At 41.6% G+C, this 22,097-nt stretch overlaps 1 long non-coding RNA gene across 3 annotated transcripts in view; it reads left to right on the forward strand.

Annotated features, from left to right (window-relative positions):
• LOC139798129 (uncharacterized) overlaps window positions 1–22,097 on the forward strand; it is a 217,666-nt gene that overhangs the window by 100,526 nt on the left and 95,043 nt on the right. For 2 of the 3 annotated variants that reach the window (XR_011726739.1, XR_011726741.1), the window contains exons 2-3: window positions 15,741–15,824; window positions 19,744–19,946. This is a non-coding gene — a long non-coding RNA (uncharacterized lncRNA). Of the gene's footprint in view, window positions 1–15,740; window positions 15,829–19,743; window positions 19,947–22,097 lie in introns of all 3 variants that reach the window. The other variant, XR_011726740.1, reaches the window with a different exon arrangement.

Here is a 22,097-nt window from a genome sequence, read left to right on the forward strand (position 1 = left end):
AGTTTTGATGCTGGCTATTGAAATAATTTGATGACACTGAATGGGTTTCAGTGGCAGGAAGTGGCCCCTTTACACTTCAAATCAGCCAAGTTAGCCTGGCAAGTGTCCCTCTGTCATGAGAATCTTAGCTTCTGAGCCTCTTTCTGTCCAGTGCCAGCCTCAGCTGGCTGTCAGCTCTCTGAGCTTGCCCCTCACCACCTGGACCTCAGCCATTCCTGGCCTTTGCATCTTCCACTTCACTCAGTTCTTTTGCTCCATCTCTCTGCCTTTCCATTTCTTTCCTCCCAGTTAAAATTCCCTCCTCCTTAACTCCACATTCACAGGAACAGAAAACCAGAAAATTAGTGTGATATTTGCAGCCAATGAATAGCTTTCTGTTACAGAAACTCCCCAAGGTGCCTCTTCCCCATCTCCTTTTTCTTCCTTATACTAAATGGCTGGTCAGAATAGATGATAGCTTCTGTTAGCTGTTGTTTCAAAGCAAAATATTAGATTATTAAACTATAAAAGTAACATTAGGTTGCCTCAGTCTTTTCCAGATGTATCACTAAAGTGTTTTTTAATGAATTAGCATATTCCATGTGATTTGGAGTAATTGGAGAAACTACATGTATTTGAAAATAGTAAAGTCTTTTTTTTTCTGGTGCAATCTCTGAAAAAAAAACCAACCCAGTGTTTAACCACTACCTCAAATTACTCCGTAATGCACAGAGCCTTGGATGCAAGTTGATATCAACAAGCCTAAAATTAAAAATTTAGGTTGTGCTAAGTCAGCATCTAAAAATTATCTGTTTTGGGCCCAGAGTCAGTCCTCTAAGATCTGCATCTTCCTCTGTCATTGGGCTTCAGTTTCAGTCCTTCACTGAGGAATTGTAGAAAAACATAGGATTGCCTTTACCATCCAACTGGTTGTAAAGAGACTCAGGATGCCAAACTGGAAGGCTACTACAAGTCTGCAAGGGCCTGCTTAATATTTAGTACCGTGAGAATATTTGGTTTTTAGCTCCTGGGTCCTTTCCAGGTTCTTATTTTCTCTTCTCCCCTGTATGCATGTGTAACACACAACATTACAACCTAAAGCTGCTTTGTTTCTTCTTACTTCATAACCTTTTATAGGGCTTTGCAAATTAAATTTGGTAATTGAAACAGACAAGTTTCTTTAACACAAATTATAGCCTATCTTAGAATGCATGATCTGTTTCAGAGTCATTACTGTGACTAAGTGGGTTGTGTGGCAGGAGACTCAAGACTCTGGCTTAATAAATCATTGCCTGCTTGGTCAGTTTTAGGCATGAAAGAACAAAAGCATAATATAATTTCTGGTTCAAGTAAAGGATTATCAAGAAAGATTTGTGAGTTGTGTGCAAGCCCTAACCTTCTGGGAAAGCAAGCTTTCTAGGACTCACTTAGCTTCCCATGAATTAATAAAACAGTCTTGCCAATTAAAAACCCCATTTTGATTACCTGCAGATTTATTTTGTGCCCCAGGTAGGATGTGGCTATCACAAGACAGAGCTGAATTCAGTTGTGAAGGTTTCCTGGTGGGAGGCAAGTTATGTACAAGAGCCCTGGCTTGCTTTGAGAACGTGAGGTACTGGAAACTGCACAAGAAAGCAAATGAACAACTTAGACAAATTATAATAAAAGTCCAGATATACAAAAGATTCACCCAGCATCAAATGAGACTCTTTGGAGGTTAAATGAGGATCACAGATGCATGCAAATGAGTGAGGAGGGTTTAATCATAGAAGAATGGAGTTTAACTTATTTCCATGGCTCTCTCTTCTCCACTTGTAATTCTACCATATGGCATCACCTAGTAAGAGCCAAGTGCAGATGCCAGTTACATCACACTGATATATTATAAAGCAATCAAATTTGAACTGAAGATTTATGGCAGAGCTGCTCTTTGTTCAACTCAAGCAAACAAAAAAGCCATCTGATCTATTATGGTCACTGAATAGGCCTCTGCTTTAAAGCTCCTGTTCCAAAGACTTAGCCCTTGGCTTGAGTCCTGCATCCCTGGAAAACCTCAGAAGGGACTAAGAGCTGAGGGAAGGGCTCCAGAGGTGGGACTTACCTTTATGCTCAGGAATGACCAAGTGGTGAGACCCTGAAGTGAGCTGAGGGGCTGCTCCCTGCTGCTGTGCATTTACTTCTGCTAATTGCATTAGGAACCCCATTTTGGGGAGATTTTCTGTCCTCCCCCTTTGCCGTGTGTTAAGGAGGTGGAAAAGACCATCCTACTTCTTTAATTCTACCCCTGTGTGACCCATGGAGAGTTTTGATGGTTTGGGGGAACTGGGCTTGGTCGTGGGGGGCTGTGAAGAACTTGAAGGAGATATTCAATCCCAAAGCTCCAAAGAATCCTTTGTGTATTTTTATCTGAGTAGTAGTATGTGGTTCTAGGAAACTTAGACAGACTTGAAAATTAAATTAGGTGCCAGTAAGCTTCTTTAGCTTGCTTATGAGTACATCATCATTAAAATTTCATAACTCAATCGATAAGGTGGTGGTTTTTTCCTACACTGTCTTCTCGTTATTTACATTTAGATTTCCCAGCTGTATTTCAGCCAGTCCCAGGAACTCCTTGCAAGCTGTGAAACTGTCATTTCTTTCCCTGCTTTGTTACAGGGCAGGTAGTGAAAGTCACGGTGGTTTAATTTTGCTTTTTTGAGGACTAATAATCAGAATAGCTCTCTGTTTTAATACATCCAACTGATTACTGAAAACTTGAAGACTACTGGGAATAACAGCAGTGCATTTGTTGCTGTTCTGTGATCAGAGGGGAAGGCATCATGGTTCATGTTCATTTGCTTGGAAGAGCTTTGGTTTAAAAAATAGCTACTTGGAAAAACCTTGACTTTTTTCCCAGTAAGTTTGAGTGACCTATTCAGTGTATTTCAAAATTGCTCTTCAAAAAAGCCAACCTCTATTATTTGAACCAATTTATCATTCAAAAAAGCAAAACCCAGGGTTCAACAGTACCCTGGTGGAACACCAGGAGGACAACCAGCACCCAGCTGCAAACAGAAGGATGCAAAGAGGCATTTCTGCCATTGCCAGTTAGGAAAGCTTTAAAATAACAGCAGGAATAATCTGCAGGTGAAGAAATGGCAACACGTGTGCATTCTGACTGTCATTTGACCTGCATGCAAGCATGTAAATCTCCCATTATTCTCCAACTGAATAATCCTTGGATAAAACCAAAGTCGTGGAGCGGAAATCAGAGTCAGAACTATGCAGCACTGACAGTACCCAGAGCTCCTTCTTCTCTGGCTTTTGTTGCAGGGATATCTGAGCGAGGGCTGAAATAAAACAGTCCTGTGAGAGTGTGTGAATCTTCAAGTACAACAGAATCATCTGTCCAGACTAAAAATAAAGGGAAAGATGAAACAGGACGAAGATTAGGTTTGATGTACAGGGCCTGAGACAACACAGCACCGATGCCTTTCTCCTGCTGAAGAGAAGTGTATGGGTTTGATCAGATGGGTCAAGCTCTGAACCCAGCCAGTTCCTCCTCACGTTGCCTTTGGAGACCAAGGGTATTCACAAAGCTATTTTGTTACAAAAGTAAAGAAGCACCCTGGCAAACTCATGCCATACATGACAAGAAGCAGATCCTCCCGAGTGGAACGCAGCCTACATTTTTCTTTCAGATTTACCCCAAAAGAATTTTCATTGTTGGTAATAATTTAATCCAGGTTCCCTCCCTTCTCTGCGTGTTATTTACCGAGAAGTTAAATGTATAAACTCAATTGTCTGCTTTGGTTTTTCTCTTAAAAAGTTTCAGGGAAATGAATGGAGGAAGTTAAGGGGAATTATTGTGGAGATTTTGGTCTGCCTCCTGAGGCTGCCCTCTTTGGGCAAATTGTTGTGGTGATTTTTCTGATATGTGGGAGAGTGTCTTCTGAGGCTGCACTTCCATTCCCTGGTTTCTCCAGGCTCCTTACACAGGCAGTGGAGAGGGAGAAGTTTTTCCAGGGGTGAAACTCAAAGCATTTAACTGATGCTCCTTTTGTATTCTGCCCTCTCCAGAACACATCTCTTCCATTGATCATAGGTAGCATGTGTTGAACCAACAAGTGCCATTTCCCAGGGAAATTTTTGCACAGTTGGTGTAATTTTAGGTTTGCTCTCTTACGAGTTGATTTAGCTGCATTTTTACAGCTCCAGCTGGGGGTATCTCTGGAAATGAGTGTTTAATAGTAAAGAAAAACCCAGGGAGTTCTGTTGGGTGTGGTTGTCAGTCAGAAATCTTTAAGTAGGCAGAAAGATGATGGGTCTTTGAAAGAGTTCCCATGCCTTATTGCAGCAAGGAACCCCTGGAAGAGCTGTGTTCCAGGAGAAGCCAATCATCCACAGAGGTTTTCCAGTGTGTGTTTCTGCAGGGCTGGAACTTGTGGATGAAAGGAGTCCTGCTGCTGAAAGAGGTGCTGGTGGGAGGACATTTGCATCACAGCTGACTGGTACCTAATAGCCCTGCAGAAGATGCTAGCTCACCAAGAGTAAGAGCTTCAAGATGTGTCCTGAAGTGGAGGCTTATTATTAGTTTGGTTATTTTTAAGAAGAAGGGAGCTGCCAGATTCATGTTGGCAGATTCTGGTTAAATCACTGGGAACTGCTTTTCGAGGTGACTGGAGCAGATGTCCGAGTGTCACTGCAATCTTCCTGCCTCCCAAACTATAACCATTGCACAGTAGGCAGAACTGTGGTTTGTGGTTATTTCAGCAGACTCCTGAGCTTGCAGCTGGAGGGGGGGAGTTGTTCGTGCAGCTTGTGGCTCTGTGAGCCCCTGGCTTCCCTTGCAGCTTCCCATGGAAGATGTGTTTCAGCTGCCTGAAGGCTGTGCCTGCTGTATCCAGCTAGAAAAACACAGACCCTGTGCCTGCAAAAACCTCTCTAATGAGCATTGGCTGACTTCTCCCTTCCAGTTGATTTCAAGCATCTCTGGTGAAGTCATTTCCCTCTTGTCACCCTGATGCTGTCACACCCACACCCTAATTGGAGCATCTTCCCATCATCTACCACTTCCCCCTTATCACCAGAGTGTTCTTCCAGCTCTGCTCTCAACTCTTGCCAGCCCCTTCCCCATGCACTGCTCTGTCCTCTCCCTCTACAGCTTAAACCTTTCTGCTCTTCTGTCACCAACACTGAAGCCACCTCTCACAGCATTTTAAGGTCCAGGCAACAAATTATGGAAAAGAAGGGGGGATTCAGACTTCCACAACACAGAAGATCAAAAATATATATACAAAATCTGTATGTTTTGGGAAGAGGCAAGATTTTTGGCTTAGCCTGGGAAGTTTTACTGACAAGCATGAGTGCCATCTCACTCAAAGTTCAGATTTTCTCTGATGTTTGTACCTGCTATTTTTCTGCTGCTTACAGCCACCAGGTATTGAGATCAGTAATGTTTGGTTTTGCAGAGGATAATTTATTCCCAAATTTCAAGTGGGACTTTCAAGCCTATTGATACAAACTTCGTTCTCAGACAAAAAGAACAAGACAGTACTGCTTAAAGTACCTTTCCCCCTGACTGACAAATAAACAGTGGTTTGGTTTTTCACTTGGCAGGTATTATTCTTAACACCTCTCCTATTTCTCTTCCAGATGATTTTAGTTTCAAAGTTCCCCTCTAATCCTTTCTCTATGTAGCAGACAAAAAGAACATTTAAATTAACTGTGGCATTCTCATCAATGAAACAGAAAAAGTGATGAGGTCTCTGTGTCTCTGCACCACCATAAATTGTTTGAAAATCTCTTTCTGAGATATGTTAAAATTATTTTGAGGAAAGTTTCCTGTGTTTGAGCTGGTTTGGGTCAGTATCTGAGTCAGATAAGTACATTTTCTTTCTTTTAAGCAGATGTTTTATCTGTCACACATAATGCCAGTCAGGTTAGGTAATTCCAGGTGATCTTGTCAGTTTGTTCTGTATCAGCCTTTTGAGGCCAGGCAACCCTTACTGAGGCAGTGCAGGAAATTCATTTGTCTTCTGTTCATTGTCATGCTTGGCTGTTAGAGACAATCATTTCTCACAATGCCATATGTGCTAGAACCATTATTCTGCTCTGTGCTATACCACATTTATTTTATTTTGACTGATGCTTGCTTTTCACGTTTTAGATGGAGAGAAGCAATTCCATAACATGTTCTGAAGGTGTTTATCAAATCCACAGCTCTGACCATGCTACTTCCCAGAGAAATTAAAATAAAACACTGGGGGTGTGCAGCCTGAGACTGAGCATTCCCATTTGATACAGGGGTTGCAAGAGTGGTTTGTGTATTTTGGGAGAAAAAGGAGAAGTGGAAATGTGTGAAATGGGTCAGTCCTGGGCCTGTATTACATGGGATGAACCAAATGCTTTGGGAAGTATGATACCAAGAGAGAGATCACCCACAGTTTGCATCAACTTGAACTGCACACAGATAAATACTTCAGGGCAGGACTTGACATGCTACCTAGAGAAGTGACAGGGAGATTATCTCTAAGTGTTACCTTTCACAGTGCATCACAAGCAGATTTTTAAATCCTAGCAAATGGCATTCAGCCAGCTCAGGTCCCTGTGCCTGCATTCATCTCAATTCTGTGAACCTAGGCTCTTGCTCATCAGGTGATTCAGTGTTAGAGTTGCAGAACCAGGCCCTAAGGAGAGAAATGTTTTCAGCTGATGCTTCAAATGGCCATCCTCATACCACATGTCACTTCATCTTCAGGGCATTTCATCACCTTCAAATCACATGCTAAAAAAAAAACAAAAAAACCAAACCTGCTTGGTTCCTGAGAACTGCTCAGGGCACAGGTAGGGCATGGGTAACAGAGTTGCTACTTGAATTTTGCTACTGCAACAGCAATTCAGGATAATTAGGAGGTGAGGGTGGAAATCTTAGGCTCAGTGTGGTTCCTGTTCTTGAGTTTTAATCATTTGCATTGTATGAGCTTTTGTGCCCACACACTTCTTTCTGTCCCTCTTACCCCCTGGCACCACTGAGAACTTCCCTCACCCACCACCTCTGTGAGGAATCCAAGGAATAAGTGGTTTCAACCTTCTCTGAGTGCTGCCTCCAAGTTACCTGCACTTCCCAAGAGCTCATATCCCAGTGGATGGAAAGGAAACCTTCTTGGGTTTTGGAGGCTGCTGGGCAGATTTGAAATGTTTCCCCCACTTCTTCCTTGCTAGGGAGGCTGGGAGTGAGTTTCTTCAAGCCCATGAAGACCTGGTGTTTTAACAGATCTTTTGCTGTATATTTTCACTTGCTCAAGTGTCCTGTCAGCCTGCAAGCTTGCAGAGGTGATCTGGGTACTCCTTAGTGGCTCAGAAAACTGTATTTTTTTCTCAGTTCTCTGGACATGATCCATTTTGGTTGAGGATGATCACTGCATTCTACATCAGAACCTAGGCTTTTGGCTGCTGTACATGTCAAATGGGACTGATTTCTTAAATCCAAGACTTTATACACATGTAAGGGAGCCTCTCTACCTGATCTGCTCAGCCTTAGCTGTTTCATTACCTTTTCAAACATTTCTTTGCAATAAGGAAAATCAGTTTTGCTTCTCTCCTCCTCCTTGAAAACTAATATTCTTTACAGCATGAAAAGCTGTCTTGTACAGTGAAGGGCCCAGGTGCATGCCATCAATGCTGGAGAGTGGACTTCTGCCAAGGAAAAGATGATATCAAGACCTGCTGCAGACAGAAGACCCAAACATCTTTATTTTCTTTTATTTTCTTTTATTTTCTTCTTCTAGAAGGCCTGAACTCCCCATCCCTACTGGAAAATCTGACTTTTATATCCCAGTATGGGAACATGGGTATCGTGTTAGCCAGCTGAGCATGGCACATCTCTAGTAAAGCAGCAAACAGTATGGATTGCAGGAGAACTTGTGACTGGGTATTGCTTAGCAACAGCACGTGTGTATGTCACAAATTTGGTGATGTCATTCATGCTAGGTCACAAACCTGGTGATATAATTCATGCTGGGGATGAATGGGTGGTATTTGATTACAGCACATGTATCATGTTCTAAGCACCTAACCCTTTCCCTGCCTTCTGGGAGTGCCCTTATCTTCCTGTATTCCTTTTCAAATCAGTGTTAAGGATGAAAAATTTAACTTAGTCAAAATTTGGACAGTGATGATGTTTGTTCTTCTACGAAAATTTGTCCAGATGAAATTTCTGTTCTCTGTTGTCAGACTAAAAATATATAGGTCATGTTGGAGTGAAGGATCCAAGTTGTTGTTGAAGTATTTACTTTTTTCCTCACTGTCTTTCCTTTTTATGCAGGTTTTAATGTCGTGTTTCTACATTATGATCCATGAACTGGAATATTTTTACATTCTAGCAGAACAATTAGAATTTAATGCGGCTAATTGGGTTTTCAAGATCACTGCTCAGAAGGCTGGCTCTCTTGCTGCTAGAAATAAGAATTTTGCTGGTTGAGTCTTCCTCTGTCCCAGGATGGATATGTGAGTCAGTTGTTCTTCAGAGAGCAAACAAGTGATACAAATTACACCTGGCCTCAGGACCAGTTTGCATCAGTTCTTTCAAAGCCCTGAGGTATTCTCTTTGCTCTTGGCAGAGAAGTAGTAATACGTTTTAAAAACAAAATTGCAGCTTTTCCCTCCTAATTAAGAAAAGTGTGGGGCTACAGGGTCTGTAGTCTCTTTTAATATGCACGACCTAAATATTTAGCAAATGTGATGGGTGTCTTTGGCACCCTCTGCTTTGGAGCATTCTGTAAGGCTGAAGGTACTTCAGTGTGATGTCTGAGTTTGTCAGGCAGTGATTTCACTTGCAACTCAGGAATAGTCCTAATGGGTCTCTCAGGATACCCAACAAAATTGTGGTATGGCAGAGATTAGCTGGAATTTGAATACTCTTCCTTTTCCCTCCCTTCCCTCCTCTTTGCTGGGTAACTGTTGAAGAGCAGATTTACTTGGTAATAAATCTCACTATTAAGTAGAGTTTTCATAGGTGGTCACAGGGCAGTGCCCTCACCCACCAAACTGCACAGCCATGGTTCTCAAGTGGGACAACAACCTTTTTTTTTAATCACACAAGTAAAAAAAAACATTAAGAAAGGTTTCACTCAGGCTGAAGTCTGTAAAGGAATTAATATTTAAATCAGGAGAAGGGAATTGATCTGAATACATTTTTTGATGTGTTTTGGATCCACATTTGATGTGAATCCCTCCCTAATGTAAAGGTCACACACGGACTGCATCTGGCTGCCATCTTCTGTATGAGCCATTCCAGTCCTGCTGCATATCCACACGTGGTCCTGTAGGGAAAAATAGAGAGTTAGGTTCAAGTCTGAAATTATTATCTTCTGCAAATATGAATCTGAGATCCTAAAAATCCCTGGCTTCTGAAATTCTTTCTCTAACACCTGGGACTGGAATGTCTTGAAAGTCTGGCTGTGAAGCCTCATCCCACAAACCTAAGCAAGTTTTTCAAGCCTCTTGGTTTCCTAATGGACTAAATGGGTCCAAACCTTTGTAGCTAAATTTTACTCTTTGCTTCATAGCTAAAAACCTACCAGTTGCTTCTCAGGCTAAGAGCTGTGAACCCACAGCATGCCCTTGTAGCAGAAGGGAATGACTTCATATTTTTGCAGTGTTGAACTTCAGAAGGTCTTTTTCCCCATGTTTCAGCTGGTGCTCACAAATTGGGAAAAGTTCCCTTCTCAGGGTTAAGTGACTTAAAAAAAATAATCTGATAACTGCACCTGGATTTCAACAGCAGCATCAGAAATAAGTTGTTTTTTTTGCAGGTGTTGCTCATCTTCTGACTGCTAGAAATTGCACAGATGAGGATGGGGGTTCAGGGAGTGAGTGGTGTGATGAGGCAAACCAGAATATATCTGTGGAAAGATCCTACCTTCTTTTCCCTGGGGAGCACATGAAGCCTGGAGTGATGCCAGGTGAGATCCAAGCTCCCCAGTGGCAGCAGGCTGGTGACAGGGTGAGTGCACAGAGCAGTCATAGAGGCATGGAAGGGATGGCAGCTTCAGAAGCTCAGTGGGGAAGACAAAATGAAAGGAGTACAAGGCAATTCCATCAAGAGGTCTAAGTGACAAACTCTTTAGATTCTCAAAACCCCATTTGGCTGTTCCCCAGCCCTGAAGACACAAAATCCATTCATGGTAATGTTGTCAAAGCCCTGCAGAGGACCCAAAGAGCTGCTTGATGTTGAGATCACTGACCTGTTCAGGGCCTTTCTTGTATCTAAGCCCACCCAGGTGCACAGATGAAGTGTGAGTCTTTCACTAGACTAACACCAAGAGGCTTTCTCAGCAGACAGGTTCAAGGCAGGACATAAAACCTAGGCTGCTGGATGAAAAAGGAGCACAAACTCTTCCAAAAGTCTTGGGCAAGTCTGCAGCCCCTCCTCGTTTCTGAAAAACAGGATTGTAATTCCAAGCTTCATACTCAAGGCTGTGAGTTTTACATGGCAGCTGCTAAAGTCAAGGTCTGGGAAGAAATCTTTTTAAATTGCAAAGAGGAATGGGGAGTCAGAAGGCAGAGGCTCCTCTGAACTCCCTGTTGGCAATTTGCAGCATTGCAGGGAGCAAGCTCAATTTGCTCCTTGTTCAGGGTGCTGGGTTTGAGCACACTTTTTTGGTTGTTATTGTCTCCTCTTTCCACACACCATGAGCAGACAACAAATATTTTAACAAATATTAGAATGCAAGATTCCTGCCAGGCCAGGTCTGTCCTGCTTGAGTGCTCACATTCCCTTCCAGGATAAACAGAGGGAGCTTTCCTGCTTTCAGCTCTAAGTTTTACATTTTGACATCAGTAGTGAAGTAGAAAGCAAGTGACCTGGTTATAAATTAAGGTCAGAATTGCTGCATGTGTACACATGGTTTCTACCATCAGATAAATACACAGATAAACATGTGGTAGCTATTTTAATTAATCATGCCTGGGAGCTTTGCCCGTTGTGTTCCTAAGAATAGTGTACAAGATGCAGCACTCCAAAGAAATTCCAAACATTGCATCAAGTGACCCCTTACCAAAAGCACAACTGAGAAAAACTCTAATTTCCTTATTAGAATCACATGTCAGCACCTTGGCAGCTACATTCTTGAATGCTCTGCAGCTTTTTTTTTGCACTTGTTGCCCACAAACCCTGCAAAGAAAACCATCCACCAGAGTGACTCACGACATGACTGCATGTAAAACCTTTTTCTCTGAAAAGGCTGTGAAAAGGAGTCATTTGATGCCATGCTTGCTGGTACCCTGGAAGCAATCCCCAAGTTCATGTTCTCAGGGGGAAGTGAGCCAGCACTCAGCCTTCATTCCCACACAACTGGGACTTCTTTTCAGTCATAATTTCCCACTTTCAGTGGATATTATGTGCTGCTCCCCAAATTTAGGAAAGGGATGGCACTGCAGTCCATCTTTTACAGGTGCCAATTCCATTTGTGACTCATTTAGAAGTTGCCTTTGGCTTTGGTTTTCCAAAGCTGGGCCTTTTCACAGAATGCAGGTTTTATTTGGCAAAGAATCTCATTAGGACTCTGAGCAAACACTAATTATTTACAGGATAGATGATTTGCTTTCCTCTTTTTCCCCTTTCTCAGTCCCCTCCAAGTCACGATTTCTGCCTTGTGCAGGAAGGTGTCTCAAGGAGTTAAGAAAGTGGAAAATACCAAGAGGCTCAGGGAAGGAATAGTTTCTGGACAGCACACCCAAGGATGTTGGTTTTCAAAACGTTGATGTGTATCTTAAAGTTAGAACTTTGCAGAGGGAGGTTTTTCCCATTTTATCCTGAATCCAAGCTTACACAGCTCCCTTCAGGGTTTTGAGGAGCATTGCTTCAAAGCTCTTAAACTGGAGAAAGCCCCTTTGAGAAGAAGGATTTGGGCTCTCCAAAGCATGAGAATTCTAAAATAAGGTAGAGAACTATCTGAATGACAAACCTGTCTATTTCTGCAGATCCTTAGTAGGGTGTCTGGTACCTGAGGAAGCCCAGAGGACTCTCTGAAGAGGTTTGAGCATGAGGAATTAGAACAAGATCCTCCCAAGAAGTGTCCTTGTTGGTTCTCACCATGCTGGGAGATGAAGTTACACCATCCAGAGGAGCTCTCTCTTGCTACTGGAAGTGCAGCATTCTCAGATAATTTAACAAAACTGAAGCTGAGAAGTCCACATTTAAATTCATTCTGTCTGAAAGCTGCATTTAAACCATGAGTCCTTATCTCAGGAGTATTTTTACTGATAACATGGGAAGCTTTGTAATTTGAGAATTCACATTCTGCACAGAAAGAGCTTGAAATTTCAGTGGGGGTTAGGTTGGTCATGTTGAGAGACACTTTTTAGGAGTGATTTTGAAGACAGAAAGTGGGACTTTGAAGGCTGAAAAGCACTTTTATACTTATAAACTAGAGCTCAGCAGGTGAGAGGCTCATTCCAGAAAGATAAAATCCTCTTCTCAAGAGAAAAGATTTATCATTTCCCCTTTCTATTTGGATTTGAAGGAGAATATAAGCTTATCACCAGAATTGAGTTACATCTATTCAGAAGTGGATATATCAAGTTGCACAACTGTTCTGTATTGTCTGGTGGCCGTGCCAGAACACACACTGCTCTCCAGCATGTGTGTTTTTCTGCCATTTCATTTAGGTTGCAATTGCAGCTTTTCAGGCCATTCAGGAAAAAAAGAAAAAGCAAAAAGGAAAATGCCAGCAGGAGCTTACCTTCAAGATGGGAACGTGCTCATTGCTGGAGTGGTTCAGGACATGGAAACCCTGGAAAAGGGTAAAATTTTTATTGACAGGTTGCTCAGCTGGAATAGCTACTGCCTGCTTGAAAACCCAATCATTCTTTCCAAGCCACTTTAGGTCACTGCCTGTAATGTCAGTTGAAGGCAGCCCAAGAGGCAGTGAAATCCTCCATCAGATTAGGTTTCTCTATGTTTCCCTTGGTGACATCAAGAGAGAATTTGAAGGGAAAGCTGACAGACCTGTTACTCTACTGGCACAAGATATGGCTGTGATCTTTGAAGTGCCCCCAAAATAAGCCTCATTTTGAAAAAGAGTTCCTGGGGATGTCCATGGTTCAGGGGCAGCCCTGAGAGCACCCCCAGTGCTGCCCAAGATACAGAGCATCATGCAGCAGCCTTTCCTCTTAAGGAGATTTAGGTTTGGTCTGAAGCAGAACCCTGCAGCCTGCATAGGAACAGAAGTCCAAATTCCTGAAGTTCTTTTCATAATGGCCTTGTGTCTGGGGGAAAAATTACCAACATTTTCTTAATTTTTTTTTTCCAGTTTACTTTTGGCCTTTAAAATAAAGCCACCACAACAGGAAAGTGGCATTTCCTCATAAGCAACTTTCTGCTACAAGCAGAATTTCTGAATTGTCAGTACCAGTTCATGAGCATGAACACAATTCCTCAGTACCAGGGTCCTTTTGTGCATAAACAGCCACGTTTTGCATCCTGCATTTTCCTCTTTAAAAAGAAAAAAACCAAACCCAGAAGCAAACAGCCACAAACCATCCATGGCTCCTCAGAGCTCCCTGCTCTGCAAGTTCACCATTTAGCTTGGTGGAGCAGAAGGTGTGGGAAAGAAATGACTGTGGCTGTTGGGAGTGATGAAAAAGGGGCAAGGAAGGAGCACAGGGAACAATGAGTGCATGCTGTGTGGAGTGTGCAGAGTCCTGGAAAGGAACAGAGGGAAATGCTGCTGAAATATTGATAGGGTGGATAGGATCTGGCATGATTGACAGCATGTGTGTGTGTCTTGGCAAGTTTAATTGGATTTGTTGGGGTAGAGGGTGGAAGAATGTGGTGCCTTTCCTTTCATAGGTTTCTTTCAGGCTCTTCTCTCCTATAGAACTGATGTTCAATGCAGATCCTTTTCATTGTCTGCATAGAAAACCTGCTCTGGATTTCCCTAAATTTTAAGGTTGAGGGAGTGAAGGAGAGAGGGTGAAAAGAGATGTAAACCAACTTGCATTGCATTTTATTTACTACTTGTCTTCATTCCTCAGTGAGTGCTCCTGGTGAGAGTGGTTACTTGGAGAGAGAAAAGAAAAAAAAAAAAAAAGAACATTTAATTGCACAGTGGCTAAATCAATCTCAGTGTAACACCAGTCCTAACAGGAACTCTGCCTTGAGGTCTTGTGTGTTATGTTCTACTTGAGTATTCCTCTGCTTTTCTTTTTGGCTTATCATCAGTAACCAGATTCCTCTCCTTTTGCCACGAGGTCTGATCCTGGGACTTTAGGTGCAAAGCTGTTATGTTACACCAAAATCTTTCAGCCTCTCTTTCAGCCCTCCTGCCTTTCGTCAGTGTGAGTATCCTGTGTTTTTAATCAGAGGTGTTGAACCATCTGTTCTGCTGACAGAGGACACAGTAGTTCAGCAAAGGGTAAAAATTTTCACTTTCTTCTGCTCTTGAGTTCAGCTTGCCTTTGACTAGCCAAAGACTCAGTAATCCCTTTGCAAACTTGTGAGCTTTCCAGGCCCTCAGGCACATACTTAAGAGCTGCTGCTATTCCATTTCTTGCCTCTTCTTTTTTTTTCACCCTGCCCTGCAAGCAAACTTCACGGGCTGTGAAAACTGGTGGGTAGGTAGGTATAGGGAGGGGGGACTTAATGACATGTTCAGTCATCTCTGAAGAGATGAAGCCAAACATATGTCTGGTAGCAGAATATTTTTGGAGCAGTTTGTCTTTTTAAATAACAAGCTTAATGTAATAATGTCATTACACAGCTCTAAATTCAAGGATGTGTTTTCACTGAAATACAATAGAAGCTTAAGCTATCAGTCAGGTACCTGATTTTTATTGAAGTAACAGCCAACTTCAATGGCAGAAGTATTTCTGAATTGTCCATTCCTGCTCACCTAAGGTTGCTTTTGACACCAGATAAATGTATCTTCTTCAGATGATTAGACAACTTTTTTGGGGAGAGAGGGGAGGCAGAGTAGAGGAGGAGCATTCACTGCCTGCTTGTTTGTTGGAGCTGATTTGGTTTTAGATTTGTTTGATGCAAGAAAGCAGGCATTGTTTTTCTGCTCTGGATGTTGGGCCTCCTTTCTGATGAGTTTCAGAAATTAGCAACAGAGGCAGCACTCCTGAAAAGTCAACCAATGTCTTTAATATTCCCTAATGAACAACCCTCCATCTCCTGCTTGCCATAAATCTGCTCCTCTTGCCCCACGTATTAACTCTGTGGTCAGTTCTCTTTAATCTTAGCACCCTCTGCTGTGGACAGCTATAATAACATTGCATTTGGTTATTCTTGGTTTATAACTAATTCTTTTTGTACCAAAGGATTTGCAGGAGAGACGTGTAGCCATGCAACTGTGCTTGAATTGGGAGATCAGATCTGGGGTGCCCAAGCTGTAAGAAAAGGTTTATGTTTGCTGTGCTTTGTCTCTGTGGAACTTGCACTATCATCCCACTTCCAACTGGTGTCAGATTTTCCACATGAACAGGGCCACCTGGGTCCAAATTGGCTTTGTTGGCTCTCCCTTATCCAGACATTCTCCCTTGCCAGCACAGCCTGTAGCTGGTTTTCAGGTCAAGGTGTTACTTGTTACTTACCAGCAGGATTGGACAAGGATGTGACCTTTGGTTTCTTCTTAGATTTTGGAAAAGGATATCACACTGGAAGTGTCAAAATATACACGGAGTAAAGACCAAGTATATACATTTGCTTAGTATATAAAGAGAGTTTATCAGGGATTATGCTTTAAAAATCAAACTCTGTTCTTGTATCTTTCCAGTAACCACATCTCAGAGACACAAGAGGAGGAGATTTGATACCAGCAGAGATACAGCCTGAAAACTGAAGGAAGAAACTATTCCTGGTAGGTAAGCTATGGTCAATTCTTCCTTATTTATTTACAGACTCAGAATTTCCTTTTTCTCTGTAATGAAGCTTCTTGACACAGATCTTAAGATGGGAACACTGTTTCCAGTGACCCTTTCTTCTCTTTCTTCTCTTTCTTCTCTTTCTTCTCTTTCTTCTCTTTCTTCTCTTTCTTCTCTTTCTTCTCTTTCTTCTCTTTCTTCTCTTTCTTCTCTTTCTTCTCTTTCTTCTCTTTCTTCTCTTTCTTCTCTTTCTTCTCTTTCTTCTCTTTCTTCTCTTTCTTCTCTTTCTTCTCTTTCTTCTCTTTCCTCTCTTTCCTCTCTTTCCTCTCTTTCCTCTCTTTCCTCTCTTTCCTCTCTTTCCTCTCTTTCCTCTCTTTCCTCTCTTTCCTCTCTTTCCTCTCTTCTTTCTTCTCTTTCTTCTCTTTCTTCTCTTTCTTCTCTTTCTTCTCTTCTCTTTCTTCTCTTTCTTCTCTTTCTTCTCTTTCTTCTCTTTCTTCTCTTTCTTCTCTTTCTTCTCTTTCTTCTCTTTCTTCTCCCTCATCTCAGAATTATTATCTTTCTCCAACTCTTGTCAGGCTTGAAGGCTAACAAGGTCAGTATCCCCAGAGGGAGCTTTTGAAAAATGCAATCATTTCAGACAACACTTAGGCAATTCTCTGTACTTGCAGTGTCTTCCTTTAAATGCTTAAGTACTTATTATCAACCCTCCCTTGATAGTTTTTATTTTGTGTTCTAGAAAGCAGGATGTGTAACAGCAATGTTGGCATGAATCACACTTGACTTTTCACTCCTCCAACTCCATCTGCTGATCACTCAGATGAGAACTCCAACAGCAGAGCTGCTTCTGAGGATGGCTGAGGACATGGAACAGTGAAAGTCTTCTTGTCAAGCTTCCAAGAGCAAATAGCAGAGATCAGATTTTGAATACAGTACTAATAATACTGTATTGATCTCAGAAACACTTTACAAACAGGAACTAATCAAGCTTCAAGTAAGTTTGCATTAATAAAGCCCATTTAGCAGATGAAGAAGTGGGGGTAAACAGAGAGTAAGTGAAGTGACCCGAGTCAAGTGGTGAGTGAAGGCTGGAGAAAAGTGTCCTGATTTCTGGTTGTTCTGCCTTCCATGTGATCTCAATGAGAAATTTTTTCCAGTGAGGCTTGCAGCCATTTCAAATGGAATAATTTGGATGTTTCATTACAAGCCTGAGCATTTCTTGATGATATAAAGATGATCAAGATGATATAAAAAAAGCTCTTTTAGCCTCTCAGGTCCAACTTTCATCTACAGGGACCCATTCTGAAAGCAGAGAGGGGGCAGCAGTGGCCATGCATGAGATTTTCTACATTGAGAGCCTTGCTTTTTTTCCTCATTGGTGGTGCCAGATGGACAGAAAAGTGCTTTAACCTGCAAAGTAGGAACTCGTGTGGATTTGAGACTGATGTCATGCATCTGTCCCACCCTGTCTCTGGGAGGAGCAAATCCTTCTCAAGGGATTGCTCTGCTCTGGTGATCCCAGGCAGTCTGTGCAGCCTCAGGGGCTGTCAGAGTGCAGGATGGCTTAGAGTCAGTGGAGCAACCCTGGCTTCAAACCAGGCTGACAAAGTGGAGGCTCAGGCACACAGTGAGTGAATCATGCAGAGCAGTGTTGACCCAAACAGAGGATGACAGCTTAGAGCAGGTTCCTCAGGGACATGAAGTTATCCTTGGAAAGGCAAGACTCAAAGCCAAGGCTTATACTTTCTTAATGGGTTTCATTAGGAAGAAAGGAAAGGAACTGGAAAAAGACATGTAGCTTAAAAGGGAACAGCTTCAGCAGAGCCTAAAATTTGTTCCATTTTTCAAGAAAAGCAGCCAATCCTGCCTTGAAATTCATGTCCCTTCAAAGTTCAAGGAGGCCTGTATTGTTGGCCTGCTCAGTCAGAACACTCCAGCCACTTATTGTATGTGGATTGCACCCCAGGGACCGACTGAAAAAATATGATTTAGTGAAAGCTTGTACCCAAAACACATCATTGGCCTCTGATCTCTGAACATTTAAATATTTCAAGCTTACAAGCGGACGCTGTCACGAGGACAGACCCTGATCCCTAGCTGATTCTAGAACATCTGTTGAGGCATTTACCAAGTTAATAGATTAGCTATGAGAATCAGGCAGGTGTTTTTCACCAAAGCCAGAAAACATCAAAATCAGATTGCCCTCCAAGTCTTTCAGCACAGGCAATCGAGTTAGAATGACTCATAGAGTCTAACAGATAATAAAACACACATAACATTTGCTTTAAGGTACAGGTGGGGATATTTTGTACTGCGCTTACGAGAAAGAAAAACTAACTCTATTTGGGAATAGAGTAATTGAATACAGATGGGAGGAGGCAAATGAAAGAATTTAGCAAATATCTCAGTGGAATAGCTAATGGGAACGAGACAGAATAGGAAATTAAAAATTATTCGAAGCAGATGGACCATTCTTTGAGTTTTTTAAAATTTATTAGGGCTGCGAAAAAAATGTGTCTGTTTATTTTCCACGGCCATGAAATTAATGACTTGGTGAGTTGTGCTTGTGCAATTTTATGACTGCCATGTCATTTGTCATAATTTGGGTGCTGTTTGATATGGATTTATGAATATTTCCTCCCCCCAACATGATTTATGGGTGTTGGTCATACGCGAATTAGACTGTCACCTTTAGTATGAAAAAGTACAAATGACAGATTATAAAAAAAAGGAGTGCTCAAGTCCTTAGTGCTGGAAAGCAGAGTTCACAATCCCCTCCTCTGCTTCTTCGTTGGAAGTTTTTGTTTGGAGCTGACAATTAAATGTTTGGACATGAGTCAAGCATATGGGAACACTGAGAGGGCTTGAATAGATCTGAACTCATCTGAACTTCACCTGTGAAACTCAGCTTGAGTCACCCTTTCCTTTAACTGTACACTGAAAAAAAAATAAAATATATATATATTCACTGCTTGCCATAGGAACAACTGATTTACTTTAATGGAGCAGCAAGTTGGCCTGGCAGATTTGCTGCCTTCCTTCCAGTAGTGTCCGGGTGAAGCTTCCATGAAAAATAATCTCACACAATAGATCCAGTTATGCAGCACTGCACAGTTGAAGGAGTGAACTTAAAGGACATAAAGCCAATCTGGATTTCTGTAATAGTAATAATAATAATAATAATAATAATAATAATAATAATAGTATCCTAGGTTTAGATCCAAAGCACTAACTTTTATACTAACTGTTATCACCTCTGTCAAAACTATTAGTATTTGCCAATTGTTTTGCAACAGGTAGCAACAGCATGCACTGGTTTAGGGTAGGAGGAGAAGCACAGTTGCTCCTGGATTTGAGCCACCTGACTTCAGGCATAAAACTGAGGCACCAAAGTTAGTACCTAATCACCTGGGGCTCCCTCATTGATGCTGGAAAGTGATACACACCTCCAGAGGGCAATTCAGCCCATGTGTCTCCATCCACTGACTATGAAGGCAGACTAAAACAGTCCCCCTTCCTAATTTAGCTCCCAGTTTGGTGTAGAGTATCATGTGGGAGGAATTAGAGCCCAGCATGGGATGTAGCTTGCAAAAGAAAAAACAACACACCTTGCATGACAACAAAACATTGCTGATCATCTTTCACGCTGAGCTAGCAAATGTTTCCTTTATGGGGGAAATGACTGATTCCTTCTCTGGTTCTTAGACAACCATATGCTGAAGCCCATTGACTGAGCCCCAGAAAACATTGCTTCTCCAGTTGGGGGGCTGATAATCCTGAGCAGTAAAAGTATCTCTGCAATCATGGAGAAAGGTTGAATTATGCAGGAAGCCATCAGGGCAGTCATTACATGTCTGCACAACACCTATTAACTCAAAGGTAATTGATTTCTTTGGGTTTGGTTTTTTTTTTTTCTAGATAGCCAAGCAAGAACCTGCATTAGCAACCCAGCAGTTGTGGTGGTAGCTGAGAAGCTTTGCAGTGGTGCTAGGCAGCTTCACAGAAGTGGAGTTTCTTACAAAAATAAACCAGGCTCACCTGTACTGAATTCAAGATTGAGGTCCAGTGGCTCATCAGGAAACCTTCACAGCTATTGGAGGAAGCTCTGCTCATCCACTCTGGTATGTTGATATATATCAGAAATGTCCCATTTCTTGGGCCAATGAAACTTGTTTCCATCTAGCACAACTGATCAGTCCATTCTCAGGCTGCTAAGTTACTTCTGTGGTGCAAGAATAGGGGATGGGTAAGTTGTCTGGCAGTTCTAAAGGTGAAAATTTTTCAGAATTCAAAAAACTTTAAAAGATTTGGTTCCAGCTCAGTAAAATATTTTGCTTAAACAAAAATTAATGCTCTGTTTGGGATTAAACCCCATTCCCCCCCCCCCCCCTCCGTTTAAGAATTTTTTTTTCTAACTTGAAACAAAGTTTCCAAACAAGGTCCTTTAAATTTTTTTTAGAAATCCTTTTTTTTTTTTTCTTCTCAAAGATCTTGAGTTGTATTCCCTTATGGAGAGAAGTGAAATTGAAGGAAACTCACAGAACCTTTCATTTCACCAAGCCTGTATTCATCCTCAAAACCTGTTTCCATCAAAGCATTGAGCCTTGATTATTTCTAGTTACTTTTCTCTAGATACTTTTCTGATTTTTTTTTTCATTAACTGGGTTAATTGCCTTGTAAGTTTTGCCATATTTTGAAACTGGTGAGTTAAATATGAAAACCTTTTCTGTAAAAACAATTATACTAGTTTTGGGGTGGAGAGAGGGGAGATAAAAGGAGTGTCCTCACTGAGCTTAGATCAAAGCTGTTTTGGCCATATCTGGCATTTAAAAGGCCAACCTGCTCATGCCCTGTTACCATAAAGAAATTTGCCAGGAAAGCAGGTGTCTAACTATACAGGCAATCAGATTACAGAGCAAAGTAATCATGATTTCTGATTCTGAGCATAGTTTGCCACATGAGCATATGTATTTTGGAAGAGAAGAAGTAATCAGAGAAAGATAAGGACCAGGGTGGAGATAATTTCAGCCAGTACATTTCTAATTGGGTAGTAAATTTTATGTGGCTTTTATTAAAGTGGTTTTTTTGCCCTTATGTAAAAAAAAAAAAAAAAAAAAAAAAAAAGCAAAACAGGTCAAAGCTAGCTGAAAATGAGAAAATCCCAAAGTTTGCTTTCATTTGTTTTTTAAGAGTTACCAAAATGTAGCAATGTGTTTCTTGGGAGGCAGCGTTTGCACACACGTGTCTGCAACTCCTAGCCAGTCACAGCTGCAGAGTTTCTTTAAGGCATGCATGCTTGGCTTTGACATGCTGAAATTTATGGTGAGATTTAAGTTCTTGTACCAACGGTGACGTTTCCTGAATAGTTTTCATCCAGATGGTCTCTTAGAGGATAAGGTTTAACAAGATTTATTCACTGAGAGGGGGCAATGTGAATTAAAATTACAAGGGGTGCTCTATATACACTACTTTTTTTTCCCATTCACTGCCTCGCAAAATGTAGAAAATCTTCTCTCTCTATTCCCACCCAAAAGAAGCTAAATGGAGTTGCTTCTCTCAACTGATCCTTCCACTCAGAACAGGTTAAGGCTCTGGCAAACAAGTGCCATGACTTTTGCTGGGGTGGAGGAATGTCTAACCCTTAATGTCTAACTTGCCACTTTGCCACAGTCTTCCACCCTACAAGTGGAGGCACCAACAGCAAGCAAGTGCCAGTTTATCAGCTCTCAGAGTTTGCAGACCATTGGCAGTTAAAATTAATGTGCTGGCTCAGGGCTGGATGGATGAGGGGTGGAACCACGTTGCTTTCTGATGGCTCTGGTTCAGTTTCTGGTAGGGGATGGCAGCTGGGAGAGGGAACCTCTGAAGCCATTACCACTAAAATCCAGCACAACCTCTCTGCCTGAGCTCCAAGTCTTCAGCCTTTGAGAGCTGTTAGGACTTTGAGAGCTGCTTTCTGGCTTTGTCTCTTTAAAATACTATTAAGTCAATATGGAAGTTCTAGCACTATAGTTCTGCTTTAAAAAAAAAGTTGGTTGGTACTAAAAAATCAATATTTTTTAATTGTTAATAATCAGGATAAACACATTTCACTTTGAATATTTTTGTTGCTGGAGTTTTGGTTTGATTCAGAAGGGAACAAGTTCATCCTAGAGGAGCATCTATAGAAAAACACACTTTCCTGTTTGATAAGCAATAAAAATTAATTTTGTCAGCAAATTACACTTGTGACTTTGAGCATGTTCAAGATATTTATTTTCTTATTTTGCTTT

This window comes from Heliangelus exortis, chromosome 7 (genome assembly GCF_036169615.1).
Source record: "Heliangelus exortis chromosome 7, bHelExo1.hap1, whole genome shotgun sequence".
NCBI classification, from domain to species: Eukaryota; Metazoa; Chordata; class Aves; order Apodiformes; family Trochilidae; genus Heliangelus; species Heliangelus exortis.